The sequence below is a fragment of the Myotis daubentonii genome, chromosome 4 (genome assembly GCF_963259705.1).
Source record: "Myotis daubentonii chromosome 4, mMyoDau2.1, whole genome shotgun sequence".
Taxonomy (NCBI): Eukaryota; Metazoa; Chordata; class Mammalia; order Chiroptera; family Vespertilionidae; genus Myotis; species Myotis daubentonii.
In genome coordinates, this window is record NC_081843.1 from 33,894,358 (window position 1) to 33,915,384 (window position 21,027).

At 47.0% G+C, this 21,027-nt stretch overlaps 1 protein-coding gene across 1 annotated transcript in view; it reads right to left on the bottom strand.

Annotated features, from left to right (window-relative positions):
- The window catches only part of HIP1 (huntingtin interacting protein 1), a 137,344-nt gene that overhangs the window by 53,465 nt on the left and 62,852 nt on the right, over positions 1–21,027 (bottom strand). The window lies entirely within an intron of this gene.

Genomic DNA, 21,027 nt, shown 5'->3' on the forward strand with positions numbered 1-21,027 from the left:
AGAAGAGGGATGACGCCAGAAAGAGAGGTGCTGCTGAATGGGAAGGCCAGTGTGCTTCTGAGTGGGCAGGAGAGGACAGAGCAGCTGGAGGAAGACCGGCCAGCAGCAGTGTGGGAGCTGGAGGAGAGGAGGACGGAGCCTGGAGGTAGAGTTGAAGGAGGAAGTTCTTACTAGTAATAGCAGACAGGAGTGAAAGAATAAAGGCCTCAACCAACATGATAGACGTGAAAATGTTAAGAACCCTATACTACGTGGACTATGAAATGGATTTCAATAGGATTGGCCCGTAGGAGCTCCCATTTACAGGGACACAGCAGGGGAGGCATCCAAGATGCTGCAGAGGCTTTGAAACTACACAAGGGGGAGAATAGAAGCAGGTACCTCAGGCTGAGGAGACATTGTAAGCAAAGGACAATGAGGCCAGGAGGACTTGGGGTGAGACATGGCCATTTTAAAAAGAATGAGGACGTGAACTAGCCAGTAGCAGTGGTTACAACCATCAAGATTATGCAGCGAATGCATGCTTACTACCAGGCCCTGTGCTAATAAGCACTTTGTATGAATTATCTCATTAAAGTCATAACTCCGCATCCTATAAGCGGGCGAGCATTACTACCAATTAGCTCCATTCTATAGAAAAAGAAGCCAAGGCTTGGAGAGGTGAAGCAAATTGCCCACGGCCACTCCCCCCGCCGGTGTGGAGCTGGGACTCAGGCCTGCAGTGTGGCCCTATGGCTCAGGCACTGGGTCATGATCCCACACTAGACACGGCCCTCCATACCACAGAAACAGAATCAGAATCCAAACGATTTCCACACATTGGAAAAACGGGTTAAACCTCACAAGGTGCAATCCAGTAGGTACAAAGGAAATTCCCTATATTTAGATCTAAACTCACTGTCACAGGGGAGAAATGCCTCAAAGCAGCAATTGTGAGAACAATTTCGGTGTTTTATTTGGCTACCAACTTGACAGAAGCAACATTTTGGTGTGGCTGGTCAAAATGCAAGTCAGAGACTGATGTATTAAAAGGGATATATAGGGTCCGGAATGAGGGGGCGTGTCCAACTCACTATGCAGAGCAATTCCCATGTAAACATTAAAAATACTAGGCAGTTTCAGGCTTCAGAGAGGGGAACTGACAAACTAGACCACCTCTCAAAAAGGGTGACTTGAACGGGGATGGATGTGGGACCCGAAGAAAACTTAGAGGAACGTCAGTATTCTGAAGGGCGGTCGTGTGGGAGAGGAATACCTCCAGAGGATCAATCCTAGACCCATGGGTACAAGCCCAGGCAGGCCGTTTCTGGGTAAACGTAAAGGCATCTCATGAAAGACAGACTTAGCCATTATTAGACACATATAGGCAGAAGTGAGGCAACCTCTCCTCAGGGTTATTGTGAAAAGGACTGATCGGCTCTGGCTAGATTACACTTCTGGGTCCCTTCCAATATTTAGACTCTGTAAAGGCCCTCAGATGATGGAGGGCTTTGGATATCAAGATAGGAAATTGTGACCTGATGGATACTAGGGAGCCACAGAAGGCTCTTGAGCAGGGAAGCGTCCTAATACAAATGCCCCTTCATCCTCCTGAGTTTCAGGAGTTGCTGCTTAGTGCCCTGGTGAAAGAAAGTGTGGCACCACTTCCATGTGGACATTCAGAGTCACAGTCCCCAGCATGAGTTTAGCACTGACAAAAGGCCCAGCCTAGCACTGGGCTGTGGAACGTTTCTTCCCAAACCAGCAACTATAAGACACCTGCAGCCTTGCCTGCCCTTGTCAGGACGGCCCCACACCTTTCTCTTGCAGCTCCACAGGCTCACAGGAGCACCCACGTACGGCAGCCGACATGACTGATGTCCTCCGACCAAACTTTCCCCAGGAGAACTCCCGAGAGGCAGAGTCCTGCCCGAGACGGGAGGCCCACTGCCCAAGGTTTCCCTGGCAAGGCTTCCTGGGCTGAGGCAGGGCTGAGCCTCCACACCCTGGGCCGGTAACAGCAAGCGGTGGGTCTGCCGGGGCCCCCGGAACGTCAGATACAGGGACGTTTCCAGGGCAGAAGTTCTCGGCTATGGCCAGTTTCCCACACTCACATTATACTTGGTGCCTGGGATCCCTCCACTTTCTTCTTCATCCCAAATCCTTCCAGGCACAGGCCAATCAATAACTGCTCCGTTTCTTCTTTTTTTGAATTCCTATTTCTCTTCATGAGTTTCACACTTAGTATGTTATATCGTCTTACCTCCCCACCCAGATTAAAATCCCCAGGGCAAAGACCCCCCAAGCGCCCGCAGTTGCTAAGGCAGGGCGTACAGCCTTAATAAATCATTAAGGACTACTCGCTTCCCCGCCTCTACAGACTGCAAGGTCCGTGATTCATGGCCTCTTGAGGAAATCTGCTTCCTTTTCCTCCCCTCCCCAGACGCTCTCTGAAAGAAATAACTGGGTTCTGAACTGGGCAATGGCTGGGGGCCCTGCCAGGGCAGAGGGTGGGAAGTTCAGGGCTCAATTTCTCACCTCCGGTCTAGGTTAGAGAACATCCTCTGAGAACAGACTGTTTTCCAGATTTCCCTGGAGTCACACGGGACCTGAGACCATGCAGTGTGCCCCCTGAAAGAGCAGCATTGTGCACCACTTCCTGACCCAGCTGGCCCTTGTGTCCCAAGCTGGTTCCGGAGAGCCAATTATCAGCAGGCACCACAGGAAGGGTGGCTTTCTCCCAGCGCCCCCTCCCCCAAAGCCCAGTCCCCTCTGCCAGGCTGCAGCCAATGGAAAACCCTTGGGCCTTGCTTCTTTGGGGAGCAGAGCCTGGGCCTGGCCTGTGGGGTCCAGCTGGGCACTGTCGGGTCACACACACAGCTCCTGTCAGGGGCCCAGCACTTGGGCTGCCAAGGCCAAGCTGGCTCACAAGGGTCCCATGGGCAAAGGTTCCATGGCAGGGGCAGGCATAAATGAGGTGCCCAGGTGGGGGTGGCAGGTCTTAAAGCAAGGGACGGAAAGGCCCACAGCCCAGACCAGGGGTCCTCAAACTACAGCCCGCGGGCCACATGCAAATACAAATATTGTATTTGTTCCCGTTTTGTCTTTTTACTTCAAAATAAGATATGTGCAGTGTGCATAGGAATTTGTTCATAGTTTTTTTTAAAACTATAATCCGGCCCTCCAACGGTCTGAGGGACAGTGAACTGGCCCCTGTTTAAAAAGTTTGAGGACCCCTGGCCCAGACCAAGCAAAGGAGTATCTGTCACCAGAAAGGGCAGAGGGGAAAGAAGGAAGTAAGGTGGAAGGGAGACAGAAAGAAGTGCAGCGAGCAGGGGAAAGGAGCTTTTCTCAGCAAAGGCATAAGCGGCCACCACCAACGCCGGCCCGGCCGTGGTGATGACTGCCCACCACGGGGCCGCACGCTGGAAACGGCCACGCCGTCCAGCGTTCCTCACCTCCTCGGGTCTGGAAGCCTGAGGTAAACAGATAAGGGAGGTGGTCCCGTTAATTCCTGCAATTTAGTCTAGGCTCCTTCTCCCACCGTGATCCCTCCTGACCTGGAGAAGCCAACACGCTTAGTCTCTCTGCCATCTCCATGGCCCAGTGTCACTGCCCTCAAGGATCATTACAGCTGCCTAAGAGTCCCCTTTAGCCGGTCATCCTGTCACATCCTTAGGCAAAGAACACAATAACCCCTGCACTTCTGTCTCCACCAAAACTCCCATGCCCATGTCACCCACTGACTTGAGCAGCCCGGTTTCTCATTTGAGTCCTGCAGCCACTCCCTTTCTCGGCACACTGGCTGCCTCTTCCCACATGAGAACTTTTAAGACCTCAGGGACCCAAGGAGGCTTCAGAAGGGCCTATGGATACTTAGGCCTAGAGATACTGAGACACCAGGTCTCAGGGAAAAGAAGCCAGCCCCTCTCCCTTCTCTCCCACCTGCAGGGGACCATGGCTTCAGAAAGGCACGCCTCCCCTACAGTTCTGCTTCTCTTTTCACAGAGGAAAGCTCAGTTCTGCTTCCCTAGGAACCGGAACTGCAATGCCAAGGTCACAAGTCTTGCACTGAGAACTCTTTAGGGTTACTTTCTAGTTAGGCAAGTCACTCTGCCTAGAAAGTCAGGCCTTGGGCAGGCCTTTCGAAATGTCCTTGCCTATCAGATACACAGCTGGCCTCCAAGAGTGAAGCCCTGTGCTATCTCCGCCCACAATACCAGCATTGCTTAACTTCCTCTCCTCCCCTCGACCATGTCCTCCACCACCCTCCACCTCCCAGATTTCTACGTGTGAGGTGAGTTTTGTCTCTTCTCTGCCTGACTGAAAGACAGGTGGTCCCCAGGCACAGGAAACACCCATTCTCAGGCTCTGTGCCTCTCCCAAAGCCCTACTCCTGAGCGTGGCTCGTCTGTCAAATGAGTCAGGAGGCACTTGTCACATCCACATCACACCACCGCCTGCCACTCCTCCCTCCCAAACATCCTTCTGATCTCTTTTTGTTCTATTTGTACAGCAAATACCCTCATCTTACACCCGTATTACTCTACGTAACTGGCCCTTTTATCTCTAGTCACCACAATTGACCCCAAATAAAGCAGCAAGAAAAACTTTCCTCATGAGTTCTCCCAGCAGAGAAATCTAGTGGCTCCTGACCTTGTGAATTCCAGACTCTCCAATATAGCTTCAGCGCCATCCCTCTCAATACTTCAGCTGCTTTTCTCGCTGCAGATGGTGATCTTCACACAACCGCGATCCCGTTTTCAAGGAATGCCGTTTACAGATAGAATCCCATTTTACACAAGGGGTGGCTATGTGAAGATACCTTATTTGACTCTAGCCAATAATTCTGTAATGTAAACATTCCCAATATACAGGTTTGGCTCATTCAAATGTGTAAATACCAGGTTTGAACAATAATGACAACAGCATTTCTCATTTTGTTTAGCCCTTCACAATCTTCAAAGAGCTTTCATATGTACTGTCTTCCTGATGCTGAGAAAACCTTGTGAGGGAGGCAGGGCATACTTTAAACAAGTGGGCTCAGAGAAGTCAGACACACAGAGGCCGGTACCTGCCTTTCTCAGTCGGGCATACATTCTACATCAGGGGTGGGCAAACTTTTTGACTCGAGGGCCACAATACAATGGTTTCTTAAACTGGACCAGAGGGCCGGAACAAAAGCATGGATGGAGTGTTTGTGTGAACTAATATAAATTCAAAGTAAACATCATTACATAAAAGGGTACGGTCTTTTTTTTTTTTTTTTTTTTAGTTTTATTCATTTCATCCGGCCCGTGGGCCGTAGTTTGCCCACGGATGTTCTACATCCTACTATTTAGATGGTTACAAGTGGACTCTTCGCCAAAACCAACTTGTTTCCTAAACCTCTTCCCTGACCTCAACACACTGGTTGTCTTAATGGCAGATTTCTCTGTACCTTATAAAATGTCCAACCTGCCCTACTAGCAGATGCTACATACAATCTTTCGGTCTAGTGAGAACCAAAAGGAGAATGTTTTTCAGAAAATCTACAGTGGGTACATAAATGAGACCCGACCTCAGGCCAAACAACCTCTAACAAGTTGGCCTTCTATTGTTGTCAACAAGCAGGATCTGGTCTTAGTTACTTGCATGCGTTCCACCGAACCCTGAATCACAGTTGTGTTCTCTCAAGGGGCCCATTCCAGTTCGAAGGGAAACAGATTGTGTGATAGGACTGGGAGGCCCAGGTTCATTACTGGCACACTCTGGAGAGCACCTGAACAAACTCCATGAGGTAGTGGCCACAGGATCTTGCTCTCATCTAAGAAATCAGCAGGGTGAGTGATGTTACTATGAGAGGAATCTGAGCCCTGAACTCAAGCCCCCAGACATATCATCCAGTTCTGTATCAGTCTGTGGTCAAATTCACATCAGCCACCTGCAGAGCCCCAAAGGGATGCTCAGACAGTCTCATCAGTTCTGCAGAGTGTAGGCTCGGATGTGGGAAGGGTGAATAGGATGTGGTTGCCTCTTTGGCCAGTGGTTCTCCAACCAGGTTATGCATGAACATCACCTGAGCACCGAAGCCTGCACCGCAGCAGCAGTCACACACTCCTAACAGATTCCTTTGCCCACCCCCAGACTGGACTCATTTGGTCTGGAAAGGAGCCACTGCTCATTGCACTCTAATTCTGGCAGTGTTACAGAACACGCTATGTCAGAGTCTAAGAAAAAACTCAGCTACAGGGAAAGCAGGAATGAAGAGGGGAATGAATGAGAGAAATGGAATAATAAAACAGTAGAAAAATGGAAAATGAAGAGATTTTCTCAGCTTGGACCAGCAAACCTTGCTATCAGTAAATATAAACTTGGGGTGAAGTGGTATGAGTTGACACTAAGGCCAAATTAGGAGACTGCTACTCATTTTATAAAAGAATTTGGCACCAGATTCCTTTAAATAGCAACCTCCACTAGTACATTTAAAATGGAATTCCGTTTATAGAAGTGTGGTTTATACAAAACCACACCCGTTACACCTGCACAGAAAAATAGCTCTCCTCCTGGCTAACTATAGAACTGGTCCAATATAGATGGTCATCTATTTTCTTCTTAAAGATACCCAGCCCTACTCCCTGTCACCTTCTTCTATGTTTAATAGATTCATATATATATATATATATATATATATATATATATATATATATATATATATATATATTGATTTCACAGAGAAAGGGAGCGGAAGAGATAGAAACATCGATGATGAAAGAGAATCATTGATCGGCTGCCTCCTGCATGCCCCCTACTGGGGATTGAGCACACAACCCGGTAATGTGCCCTTGACCGGAATCGAACCCAAGACCCTTCAGTCTGTAGGCCGACGCTCTATCCACTGAGCCAAACAGGCTCAGGCTTAATAGATTCTTAAGGGCCACTCAGATCTCTTTTGGTCTTCTCTAAACTCAGGGAACACTGCTTTGTTCTTTTCATATTCACTTATTCATTCAACATATATTTGTTGAAGACCTATCATGTGCTGGCACTACTCTAAGAATAGAGCTGTAAACAAAAAACAATGCCTCTGGCACCATGGATCTTATATTCTAGGGGGAGAGCGAAAGTAAACAAATGAGTAAAATATAGGGTGGGGGAAAAAGTTGTTCATTTGGAAAATAATACAATAATTAATAAAAATAGTAAACTGTGTTTCAGGACTGTAAACCTAACTAAAGCCCAACCCTATATACTAGGTATCCCAGTTAATAATGCAAATTTTTTTCAATAGATGGAGTTACACGTTGATATATATGCGATCTGTTATGTATTTTGTTGTATTGACAGCAAGCTTCAAAACTTCATATGTAAAATTTGCTGAAGGTGGTAACATCATAGATATTTTTACGCTTAAAAATGTTGAATTTCGTGCCAAATAAAGAGCATTTGTGGGAAGTTTTAATTCATTATTTTATTTTGAAGAAACGTGCTACTGAAAGTTATCGTATACTTTGGGAAGTTTATGGTGAACATGCTCCATCTCAAGATAGTTGTGAACGCTGGTTTAAATGCTTTAAAAGTGATGATTTTGATGTGAAAGACAAAGAACGTCCAGGTCAACTGAAAAAGTTTGAAGACCCACAATTACAAGCATTATTGGATGAAGATGCATGTCAAACTCAAAAACAACTTGCAGAAAGATTAAATGTTGCTTAGCAAACAATTTCCGATCGTTTACAAGCAACGGGAAAGATTTTAAAGGAAGGAAAATGGGTGCCACATCAACTGAACGAAAGACAAATGGAAAACCAAAAAGTCACCAGTAAAATGTTGCTTCAACAGCACGGAAGAAAGTCTTTTTTTGCATCGAATTGTGACTGGCAATGAAAAGTGGATTTATTTTGAGAATCCCAAATGCACAAAATCATGGTTGATCCAGGTCAACCATCAACATCGACAGCAAGGCCAAATCGCTTTGGAAAGAAGACAATGCTCTGCGTTTGGTGGGATCAGGAAGGCGTGGTGTATTATGAGCTTCTAAAACCAGGTGAAACCGTTAATACTGATCACTACCGACAACAAATAATCAATTTGAACCACGCTTTGATTGTGAAACAACCAGAACGGGCCAGAAGACACAGCAAAGTAATTTTGCTTCATGATGATGCACCATCACACACTTCAAAACCAGTTTAAAGACACGTTAAAAGATCTTGCCTGGGAAGTATTAACACCTAGTATATAGTCGGTAAGATGGCAATAGGTGCTGTGGAAGACAAATAAGGCCGAATCTGGGGCTGAGGCTTACTGAGCTGGTGGTATAACCCAATGCAGGCTCATCGGGGCAGGTAACAAAGGAACACATTTGAAAGTGATGAGGACACAAGCTGGCAGACGAGAGTTCTAGGAATAGTCCACCTGGCAGGTACAGGAACAGCTAGAACTTAAGTGTGGCTGGAGCCAGGAGGTCTGAGATGAGAGGGGCCGAATCACAAGGGGCTTGTGGACCACGGTAAAGGCCAGTCTTTGTTATGAGTGAGACAGGAACCACTGGGAGATTTTGAGCAAAGGGGCGCCACAACCTGACTCACTTTTGAAAGAGGGTCCCTCTGGCAGGTGTGCTGAGAAGAGACTGCAGGGAGCAGCGTGGAAGCAGGGAGGACAATTACGATGCTGCTGCATTAATTCAGGCCAGAGATGCTGGTAGATCAGTGGAGGTGCGGAGATGTGGTTGGTATATTTTGAAGGTAGAGCTCACAGGACTTGCTGCTGATATGGATGTGGAGTGTGAGGGAGGAGTCGAAGATGGCAGCATGATAATTTGCCAGAGCAACTAGAACAGTGGTTCTCAACCTTCTGGCCCTTTAAATACAGTTCCTCATGTTGTGACCCAACCATAAAATTATTTTCGTTGCTACTTCATAACTGTAATGTTGCTACTGTTATGAATCGTCATGTAAATATCTGATATGCAGGATGGTCTTAGGCGACCCTGTGAAAGGGTCGTTCGACCGCCAAAGGGGTCGCGACCCACAGGTTGAGAACCGCTGAACTAGAGGGCCTCAGTTGCCATGAACAAGGTGGAGAGAACCACTGAAGGAGTAGATGTGAGGCGGGGCAGACAGGAGCTTGTTTTTAGACATGTCAAATGTGAGATGCCTATGAGATATCCAAATGGAGCCATGGAAGAGCAAGCTTGGAATGTGAAAGAGGCTTGAGCTGGACCTATCAGTATGGCAGCCAACAGGATATAGAGAGGGGACTTAAGAAGGGTAAGTTCACCAAGGAGTAAGTACGGATGGGAATCTGGATGCAGCCCAAGGACACCCAACATTCACGGGAGAGAAATAATGAGCAGTGGAAACAGGAAAGAAACAGCCCATGAGGTGGGAGGAAACCAGGAGAGTATGGCACATGAAGAAATGAATTTCCCCTGGAAGGGATCGATTGCGTTAAATGCTGCCAACAGATCAAGCAGGATGAGAGCTGGAAGCTGACCATCAGACTGAACATGGTGGTGACCTTACCAGGGCTTTCTGGTAGAGAAGCGGGGAGGACCTGCTGGGAGATTCATGAGAGGAAGGGAAGGAGGGGCCCTGGAGGCGGCAAGGCAGTAAGGAGGCAGGGAAAGCAGGAGGCAAGGTTTAGGGTTTTTTTGCTTTAAATTAAAAAAAAAAGGAAAAATTATAACTTGTTTGTATATATGTATGGGAGAGAAAGGAGAATCGCTGGAATGGGGACGGGATCTAGTGCACAACAGGAGGCAGCCGCCCTGTTAGAACAACAGGCCAGGTCACAAAGTATGGACACAGGTGCAGGCAGGCGTGCAAGCTCTCTCAGGGGTGCGTCTCATCTCATTTCACAGGAAAGAGGTCACGGGCTGAGAGTGAGGGCAGGGAGGAGACAGCACAAAGTTTCGTCTAGGAAAGTGGTGGCTGCACAGACCAGGGATGCACAGGCCTGCCAGGGAGCAGCGCTAAAGGCCCATCCCACTGCAGCCTGAAGAAAGAAACCAAACCAGCCTCTGCCTCCTCCTCCAGAACAATTCTACTCATCCCTTCCACTTTTCCTCACACCAACCCTTCTTTTCTCATTGCTTTTCCAGCTTTAAAACTAACTGGGTCTTGATGGAATCAATACTCAGATGTACTTGCTCACTTCGGTGTCTTTCAATGGGGCCTTTCAGGAAGGAGAGATGGAACTCATGGCGCTTCCTCTGGGAAGATAGGCCCAGGAGTGCCGGGAGCCGGTCCATGCTTGCTGTTTCAAGGGACCTGGCATATATGGCATACGGTTCTTAATATGTTTGCTCACCTTCTTGGCACTATGTGTTTTAACCAAGGTCATCTCTGAGAAAGGTTGTTTCCCCAGGTAGGGATTTTCCCCTGAAGTTAGGGAGGAAATAAAACCCCTTAACTAAGTGCCAGGAGGGTAATTAATCACTTTAACTACGAACAATCATGCTTAAGCTACATAATCTTTACTCTCTGGAATGGAGATAAGAAACGCCCTAACCTTTGGAATAGAGATTGATGGGATTGAATCAACTGGTATAAATACAGATGTAACAAGACAGAATTCAGAAGACAGCAAGACACAGAACTCAGGAGACAGAATTCAGGAGACAGAACCTACACGGAGCCTGGAGACAGAAAAACTTCGCTGGAGAGAACATGGCAATAGATCCTGGACTGAACCTGACTATAGAACATGGCAAGAGAACCTGACTAGAACCTGGTGACTGAACCTGGCTGGAGATCTGAAGCAGAACCTCTCTGGAGATCGAGACCAGAACTTGGCTGGAGATCCTGGCTAGGCTGCTGATCAACTGAACACTGTCTCCGTGTCATTCCTTCTTCGCCGACTCCGTCCACACCTTTGGGGACCCCTGGACCTGCTGGGGTTGGACCCCAGCACAGGAGCTTGGCAATACATAGGTGTGTGTGTGTGTGTGTGTGTGTGTGTGTGTGTGTGTGTGTGTGTTGGGGGAAGCAGAGGAAGTATGAGGCAAAATATCCAGACTCCCTCTCAGTTCTTCTCTCAACTTCCTTCCCCCGCCATCCCCTTCCTTTTGGGTCTCAATGTCCTTATCTAAAACAGACTGAACAGTCTCCACCTCACTGTGCTCAGGCTCTCATTCTCTAATTCAATTAACTTCTCCTGGACTGTAATAGATCCCAGGTTCATTTACACACATTATTTCATTTAACCCTTACAGTAACGCTGGGAGTTGCTAATCCACTGACAAGATGGGGAAACAAACTTGGAAGGGTTAAGTGACTTGCCCACCTAGTTGGGACGCCTGGCTAGCTAGGTGACTCAGCTAGTAAGCAGCAGAGCCAGGATTTCAACCACGATCTCACTCCAGGTTCAGGCCCATCAGTCCCATTTATCCTTCCAGGTTTGGGGAAATTCAGGCTCACTTCCACGGAGAGAACACTCAGGCCGACATCAGGCCCGGGGGTCCAGCCTTGAAGTCCTTATTAACACAGAACAAAAGCACAGGCCTCACTGATCTCAGATCAGAGCCAAAGAGAAGAGAGCGGATGAGTGGTGCTGGGTCTGGCCACACTCAGGAGGCCACGGAATGCCCCAGCTGGCAGGCAGGAGCTCTGATGGATACTTCCAGCTCCAGGCACAGGAAGTAATAACAAGCTAAGAAGGATATGCTAAACGGTTTTCTACAGTGGAGAGAGGGGTGGTTGCTAATTCCAGAGGTCGATTTCCTCATCCGCTGCATGGCTGTGATGAACTTCCTCAGAAAGCAGAGCAGCCAGGAACTCTCACTTCTGTTTCTTGAGGAGTGAAGGAGAGCCCTTCCTTAGCGGAAGAGCCATGAGGTTCAAGAGAAGTGTAGGGGTGTGGACAGAGTCACCCCAATTGCCCCAGGCAGAATGAACCCCCACTGGGCGTCCAGGCCTGATATTTCACTTGTCTCTGGGTTACCAGCTCCTGTTGGCCACACAAGGCCAGACCTCTGTTTCTAAAGCACAGCTCCAGTCACATCAGACATGGCCAAGAGTTCACCAACCTTTGCTTCATTCCACCCCTATAACCCAGATGAAGCACCCTCTTCAATCCATCTCCATTTATTTAAGTCCTGCCATTAATTAGTCAGTCATGATTTTATTCATTCACTAAATTCACCCACCAAACATATATTGAGTATAGTATGTGTCAAGTGCGTTGCCCAGTCAACTCACAGGGAAGTAAGACATAAGTCCTGGAGTATAGTCTAGATGGGGGAAAGATGGTGACACTGCGAACACTGACAGTTAGAGGAGAGACCCTGGTGAGTGCAGGGTGCAGGGAGCCTGGACACGGGTATCTAACCGAGGCTAAAGGATTGTGTATGGCTGCCCTTCCCTGGAGGAAAGGCATCCAACTGGATGAGCTAGCTTGGAGAAAGGGCATGGAGGGGCCTTCAGATGGACGAGGCCCCACCAAGGAACATGTGGGGCCAGTGCACAACGTGGGAACTAGCCAGCTGTTAGTGTTGTTGGAGTGCAAAAAGGCAAAAAGGAGGCTGGAACCAGAGAACCCAGTTTACAGAGTTATAGAGCAACAGAAGAGAGAACCATCCAAACAACCTCCCCTTGCATGCACCACTCCGCTCAAAACACATCAATAAAAAGAATGCTTTTTTTTTTTTTTTAACATTTGACTGCTTTTGAGAGAGAGAAACACTGATTTGTTGTTCCACTTATTTATGCATTCATTGGTTGATTCTTGCATGTGCCCTGTCTGGGGATAGAACCTGAAACTTGGCGTGTCAGGACAACACTGTAACTCAGTGGTTCTCAACCTTCTAGCCCTTTAAATACAGTTCCTCATGTTGTGACCCAACCATAAAATTATTTTCGTTGCTACTTCATAACTGTAATGTTGCTACTATTATGAATCGTCATGTAAATATCTGATATGCAGGATGGTCTTAGGCGACCCCTGTGAAAGGGTCGTTCGACCGCCAAAGGGGTCGTGACCCACAGGTTGAGAACTAGTGATCTAACTAGTCAAACTATTCGACCAGGGCCATTAAGAAAAATTTAAGCCAAAACCTTAAAGTGGAAAGCAGTGAATGGATAGATGCTCTTAGATGTGTATATAAAGATATCACTTCAACAGTGGAAATGGATACAGCCTGGCTGGTATGGCTCAGTGGTTGAGCGTCGACCCAGGAACCAAGAGGTCCCCGGTTTGATTCCCAGTTGGGCACATGACTGGGTTGTGGGCTTGATCCCCAGGGAAGGGCATGCAGATTGTTGTTTCTCTCTCCTCGATGTTTCCAACTTTTTATCCCTCTCCCTTCCTCTCTCTCTAAAAAAAACCAATAAAAACATATAAAAAAAGAAAGAAAATGGTTACAGCTAAAAATCTATTAATAGGGTGTGATTGCAATGAAATGATACATTTCAACTCACTTGGATATATGGTAGTTAATTGCTTAACAGTTACTGAATGCTGGCCATGGGCTAGGCCAGGGGTGGGCAAACTTTCTGACTCGAGGGCCACAATGGGTTCTTAAACTGGACCGGAGGGCCGGAACAAAAGCATGGATGGAGTGTTTGTGTGAACTAATATAAATTCAAAGTAAACATCATTACATAAAAGGGTACGGTCTTTTTTTTTTAGTTTTATTCATTTCAAACGGGCCGGATCCGGCCCGCGGGCCGTAATTTGCCCACGGCTGGGCTAGGCACTGGTCTAAGCACTTGACATACATACTAACTCCTGTACCCCCACAACAATCCTATGTATAGAGTATTGTGACTCCCCCACTATACAAGAGAGAAAACCCACAGGGGGAGCCTCAGTAACCTGTCCAGGTAAGTAGTGGAGATAGAATTTGAATCCCAGAACGCAGACCCTTCATCACTCTGTTTCTAGACCGATGGCATAGTATAAGCTAAAATAAACATCTATAAACTGTAATTTGGTATGGCTATATTTTGTTTAAATATGTGTGTATTTGTCTATGTATGTATATTTGGTTGAATCAAATGAGAATTTGTTCACTTTTGACATAAAAACAGCACCTGCCGTTCAACCCAGCAGAAAAGTCCATTAGCATCTATATCAAATTGTTAGCGGTAGTTTGGGATGGTGAGAATATGCCTGATCTTTATTTCTTTACACTTTTTCACATTTTCTGAAAAATAGCACAGGCTTACCTGTTTCCTCATCACAGCTGCCAATCACCACAGCTACAAGATATTTAGTTATAACCCAAGCGCAGGAGCCACAGTCTCCCTTGAGCTACAGCATCAGAGGCCAGAGCACTCAGGGCTGCCTCCCCTCAGGAGCTGAGAAGCCCCAGTGCTGTCAAAATCTGCCATAAGAAGAGCCCAGCGTTCAAAGTGGTGAGTTCTGCCCACTGCTGACTTCTCTGAGCCTCAGTTTCTTCACCTTGAACATGAGAGGAGTCACACTTTTCTGGTAATTGAATTAAACCCAATTCTGCATACTCCATGAACAAAAGTGCTCTGTTGTCCCACCCTCATTCTAGCTGATGGGACCTGGGTATGGCTGAGAGGGCCTCCTAAAGTGTTGATGGCACCAAGTCCCCCCGGACCATGGCCAGAGACCTGCTCTGTTGGCACTCAGCTCCTTTAATGGAGATTCATTGGAAATAAGAGGCAGCATCTTCCCTCCAACTTCTATGAAATCTGAGAGGAACTGATAAGCTTGCATTACATCCAAAGTTGAATGGACTGCGGCAAGACAGCATAGGGCAGTTTCAGCCAGATCATAAGCTAATAATAGACCAGGAATGGGGGTCCTAGGGTCCACTGGTGGTCAAGGACACCAGCAAGGAAGGACGGGCCTGTCCCCCTTAACAATTCTTTTTTTCTCTATTCTTTTTTTTTTTTAATGTTAGAAGGAGGGAGGGTGGGAGGAAGGGGGAGAGTCGGAGAGAGGGAGAGATGAAGTGAGGAAGGGAGGGAGGGAGGGAGAGAGAGAGAGAGAGGTAAAATATGGATCAGTACGTGTCCTGAAGGGATTGAATTTGCAACTTAGGTATGTGCCCTGACCAGAAATTGAACCCACCACCTCGTGGTGTATGGGAGAACACCCCAACCAACTGAGCTACCTGGCCAGGGCACTTTAATAATTCTTACCCAAGCATCCTTAGGGCAATTCTGCATACTCCATTCCCTTTTCACCACTTCCCAATATCCTACAGAATTTACTCATTTACATTTATCATTATTATCTTAGCCCCCCATTCTCCTCTCCCCTTCCCCTCCTTACACACACACACACACACACACACACACACGGGCAGCTCCATAAAGCAAGAAACTTTGGTCACTTTGTTTGGTTCACCTAAGTGCTTTAAACAGCACCTGGTGCATGAAGGATACTCCATTAATATTTTCTGAATAAATGCATGAATGAAAAGCCTGCAATGTCACCTTCCCCAACCCACCTCCTATACCACTTGGCAGAATTAATTATTCCTACCTGAGTTTCTATAGGGCTTTCATTAAATCTCTAATATGGCACTTACCACACTGTATTATTTCTTCCACCTCCTTGAAGGTGGGAGTCTTCAAATGACACCATTTCCTTTGATAGTCTCGGTGCCTGGCATAGGGCCTCAGTGTTTGCTGACTCGGGGCATAACCTCAACATATGTATAGACAAAAGGCATGATCTCCAGAACCCTGGTCAAGACCGCTGGTTCTGACCTTTGAGCTGGTGGGGCTCGGGAGGCAATGATTTGGTAAGACTCCTTTCCAAAGAATCCAGACTGAGAGAACTCCAGAAAGAGGCTATTTCACATCCCAGAAAATGGGGCTGAACTGAGTACACCCAAGAAAGTCACAGTAGAAAGTTAAAAAAAAATGTTCATTTCAAAAAAATTTTGCCCCAACCCACGGTTTGCAGCTCCCACGCTTATTCTGGGACCAGGAGGTGCAAGCCTGACTGTCCCATGGGGGTGGCCTCGATTACTGCTTCTACTGGACATCTGCTGATTATTTTTAACTTGGGCCTCACACCCTCCTCCCACTCATCGCTCCTCTCATTCCTCTGGCCCTGCTCCTAACAAACCTACTCAACATCCATCTGCCTGCACACAGCACACTCTACTGGAATGTCGTCTCTCATCCCTTCATCCATTCATTGAGCACCTACTGTGTGTCAGGTGTTTTCATCAATAAAATCACTGCTCCTCTTCATCAAAACACAGCTTAAACACCTCTTCAGGAAGTACGGAGGCATAAAAAGGTAAGGACCCCTTGTCCTGGCTACTTTGCTAGTCCCCCGGAGACAGGGCCTGCACCTACTCACCGAGCATAATCCACAGGTAGCTCCTGAACACACTGGTGGACTCATGACCATGTGCTTTTGCATGTGTGATTCCCTCTGCCTGGGATGCCCTTTCTTTCCTTACCCACTGGGGGAACGCCTCTCCCCGTCCTTCAGCTTTCTCAGTGAGGCCCCTTCTCCAGTGCCAGGTCATTAATCTCACCCTTTCCCACACCAGCACACCCCTCAGATGTGCTCTGTGCGTTTTACCACATGTACTGTAATCACTACAACTTGTCTGATTGCCCTACCCGACCGAGTTCACCCAGCAGACGGGTCATTCTGAAAAAAGGAACATTCTACCCCATTATCTGAAGTTTTAAAATTTCATTTGTTGCCTAAATGAATGAGCAAAAATATTAATAATTGTAGCAGTGGCTTAGTAAGTCCCCCCCATGTGCCAAGAACTTGAAACAGGCCATCTCAGCCCCTCCCATGTCTGCAGACAGCAATCCCTCAAAGAAATGAGGAAGCTGGAGATAGTGAGGTCAACTAACTTGTCCACAGTCCTAGAGCGGCAAGTGGTGGCATCAGGATCTAGCCTCTGGCCTAGGTGACTCCAAAGCCCCTGGTCAGCATCTAGTGGTCTCTGGACACAGAAGACGCTCCCTGATCCTCCATGTGCAGGGATGATGCTGTGGACTCCAGGTGGCTCCCAGTCACATGTACAAATAGTCTCCTCCCCTCCAGTCCCATCCACTGGAACCACCTCCAGAACAAAGACACAGGACAGCAGGGAACCTACAGGAGACAGGAATCTCTTTTTTCTTAAAAGATGTATATCTTCGCTTCTTTGGGTCCCAGACAGCATGACAAATGCTGGAATTCTCTGGCTCAGGGACAGCTGCCAGACCACATGACTGTCTGGCTTTGGACTGGGACCTCTCAGGCAAGAAAGGAGACAAAGGTGGAATGGAAATAGCCCCTGGACGTGCTCTTTAAGAAAATCCCCCGTGTGTGTGTGTGTGTGTGTGTGTGTGTGTGTGTGTGTGTGTGCGGGGGTGGGGCGGGGGGGGGTGGGGGGCAGAGGAGCTTAGGGGGAGTCAGCAGGAAGGAAGGATCTCTGTGTGCTGGAATGTCCTAATACCTACCTTTGTCTCTGAACTTAGACCCTGACTAGCAGGATGACTTGGACTGGCCTCTGAGGACACTAATTCTTGCTTCTCAAGGCTGTTTTGAAGGAGAAAATAATCCAGGTGAGAGTGTCCTGTCAATTACAAATGTCTATGTGTCATCTCACTCAACGCATTTCAAGGAAACCTCGGTCTCCCACTCTTGACTCTGAGTCTTTCTATAGATAACTCAGCCACCTGCAGCTCTGGATCCCTAACATCTAAACACCATACCTGGGCATAAAGTGGGTATTCAATGTGTCTGAATTGAACTGAACCTCATCTTAGTTAAAATCACTTGGATAAAATCTTAGTGGTCAGTGACAATAAGCGATAGCAGTTATATGGTAAAGCAAAACCTTTCTAAGCATTTTTAAAGGAGGCAACTTACAGATTTCCTTCCCCACTGGCACTTGGCTGAGGCCCACGTCATCTATAATTTCTGACCTTACTCCAGGGGCTAGATGGAGAAGGCGGCTGATCGTGATGCTCTGAGTTTTAGAAACTGTGGTGGGTGATGTAAAAAGCCAGGATACGTCAACTCACTTCTCTGGAACTGCTCCCCAGTGTTCAAATGAGCTGCCCTTCACATGAGGCCGGCCATACTAGACCTCAGCCACGAACCCACAGGTCTCTGAGGGCTGTTCCCAAAGCCTGAGCGCTGAGCCAGTCTCCAGGTTGGCAAGGAGTCAGAGGCCATGCTCCTCCAAGTCCCTGAGCAGCACCAGTGACCAGAGAGTCTCTGTCTGTCTGTCTGTCTGTCTCTCTCCAGGGAGTTGGTTTTCCCATAGGATGGCCCTGCTGTGGGGAAGTCCTGGCCAGCCAAAATCTGCCACATCTAGAAAACAAATCCCACCTCCCAGAACCACGTAACGACGTGGAGTAGATGCACAATCTCTTCCTCCTGACAGCCCTCAGTGAGTCAGAGAGCAATCGGCCCTCCAGTCTTCGCATGAGGCTGACACCCTCCTTGTCCTCTTCTGGAAATTATCTAGGCCAGAGACCCCAAACCTTTTTTTTGACTCTAACCACATTTTATTAGGCCAGTCCTTACCTGTGTCTATGTGAGTATACAACCAAAATTAGTTTCGTGAACTAATGCTCACCTCCTTACACGGAATACAATTGGATGTTTTCTGATATATTTCACTCTTTCAAATGCTGGCTACAACACACTAGACCAGTGGTTCTCAACCTTCCTAATGCCGCGACCCTTTAATACAGTTCCTCATGTTGTGGTGGCCCCCAATTTCATTGTTACAAATTGAACATAATTAAAGCATAGTGATTAATCACAAAAACAATATGTAATTATTGTCACGACCCACAGGTTGGGAACTGCTGCACTAGACTGATTTTGTAAGCCAGAGCTGAAAACCGTGCTCTGGTTTCATCCATGTCCAGACCCTAAGTGGGAGGACATCCTCCTTTCCACAGCTATTAGCCAATGTGGACTGTGAGGAGAGTCCTTGGCATCATTCTACACTGGGATCTCCCCAGCTTGGTATTTCTCCCACATCCCAACTCAACCCAGCAAATAAATACACATGCGCGCCAGCCGCCACAGCAGACTGACCTTGATCTTTTTCCTGGCCACCATCGTTATCATTTACCCAGAACATCTGAAACGCCTTTTCTCCACGCTTCCCACCTTCCTGCTGTGTAAACTAGAGGATCCGAGGGTTCAGGTGACTCAGATTTGAGGGGCAGCAGAGATTCATGAAGAAACCCCAAGTTTTAAAAGTAGCCGTAGGTGATTGAGGAGATCCATGGTCCACCGGAGACAGGTGTTAATCCTCTCCCCCTAGATCTTCTCCTCTAGGGGACCCGGAGACCGAAGGCCGCCACCCAGCTCATCTTTTTAGATTAGCTTATGTCCATCCTAGAATCTGGTCACCGAATCTTTTCCCTTACCCTTTATTTACTTTGTCATCATAGCGTACATTTTGGTGATCAGGAGAACTGGGTACAAGATCTGGTTCCACCACTTATGGAATCCGGGATTTCTACTGGGGGTCCACCACTTTCCTGAACCTCAGTTTTCTTATCTATAAAATGTGGCTTATTGTTTCTGCCCTGCTTTCCTCACAGGATTGTAATAAACATGAACAGATGTGAAAATGCTTTATAAGCCGCATAGCACTATGCAGATATAAATTATATAATCTATACGTTCTTTTGTAAGAATTGACAGTGTTGACTCTGCTCCCCAAATTAGAGCTCTGCATTCTCTGTGTTCAATAAAGGCACAGACTCCATCATCAACCCCCAAAAGGCACCTGCACTTTACCCCCCAGGTGCCAGGTTAAACCAGTTCTCCTACCTGATGTCATAAAAAATTCATCAGTCACAGCAGCTGGTGAACCCACTCTCCCCAGTCATTTGCACCTTCATTCAGAAAATAGACATGGGAGAATTGGTCCCAGGAGTAGGCAACTGAAATACACCCTACTCTCAGCTTTTGGCCAATCAAGAAAACAAAGAGGGTGTGTTCGTGAGGGGGGAGATCAGAGTTATCTTAGATAAGACTTTGGAGACCATCATCATAATAGCCACCATGTATGGAGGACTTGCTATGCCAGGTCCTATACTTTATAAGAATTCTTTCCATCCTTCATGAGAATGCTCCAGGCAGGTACAGGCATACCTTGGAGAGATTGACGATTTGGTTCCAGGTGACCACAATAAAGTGAATTGCACAAATTTTTTGGTTTCCCAGTGCACATAAAAGTTATGTTTATACTGTAGTCTACTAAGTGTGCAATAGCATTATGTCTAAAAAAAGTACATACTTTAATTTAAAAATACTTTATTGCTTAAAAAATACTAACCATTTTCTGAGCCTGTTTGAAAAATGTCGATAGACTTGCTTGCCACAAACCTTCAATTTTTTATTTTATTTTTTTTTAAAATATATTTTATTGATTTTTTACAGAGAGGAAGGGAGAGAGATAGAGAGTCGGAAACATCGATGAGAGAGAAACATCGATCAGCTGCCTCCTGCACATCTCCCACTGGGGATGTGCCCGCAACCCAGGTACATGCTCTTGACCGGAATCGAACCTGGGACCCCTCAGTCCGCAGGCCGACGCTTTATCCACTGAGCCAAACCGGTTTCGGCCTCAATTTATTAAATAAAAAATAAAAAATAAAAGGAGCAAAATCTGTGAAGCGCAATAGAATGAGGTATGCCTGTATTACTCGTCTCACTTTACAGGTGAGGCTAAGAGGTTAAGAAACTTGCTCGAAAGCATGCAGGGAGTTGGGTGAACTATAATTTACGTTTCTCATTCAGCAATAAGCTAAAGAAACCCCCAAGGCTGACTCTGGGCTCTGCCAAATATGCGGTGAAAATGCTGGATTTGAGGTCAACCCTGGAGCCAAGGGCCCCCAGGGTGAGGACTTCAAATAGGAGATGGGCTTTAATGGTCAGAACAAAGAGTAACTTGGGCCTCCTGCAGGAATGGGAAGCAGGTACCAATTCCCCGGGGTGGGTAAGGTTCTTCTCGCTACACAGTCCAGGGTCTGTGCTCTGTACAAAGAGCCGAGGACAATCGTTTCTAAGCTGGGCATTTAGCTGCCCAATAATTAATGAGAATCCAATATCACTTTTGTTGGACCCCAAGCTAAAAGAGGCAATATA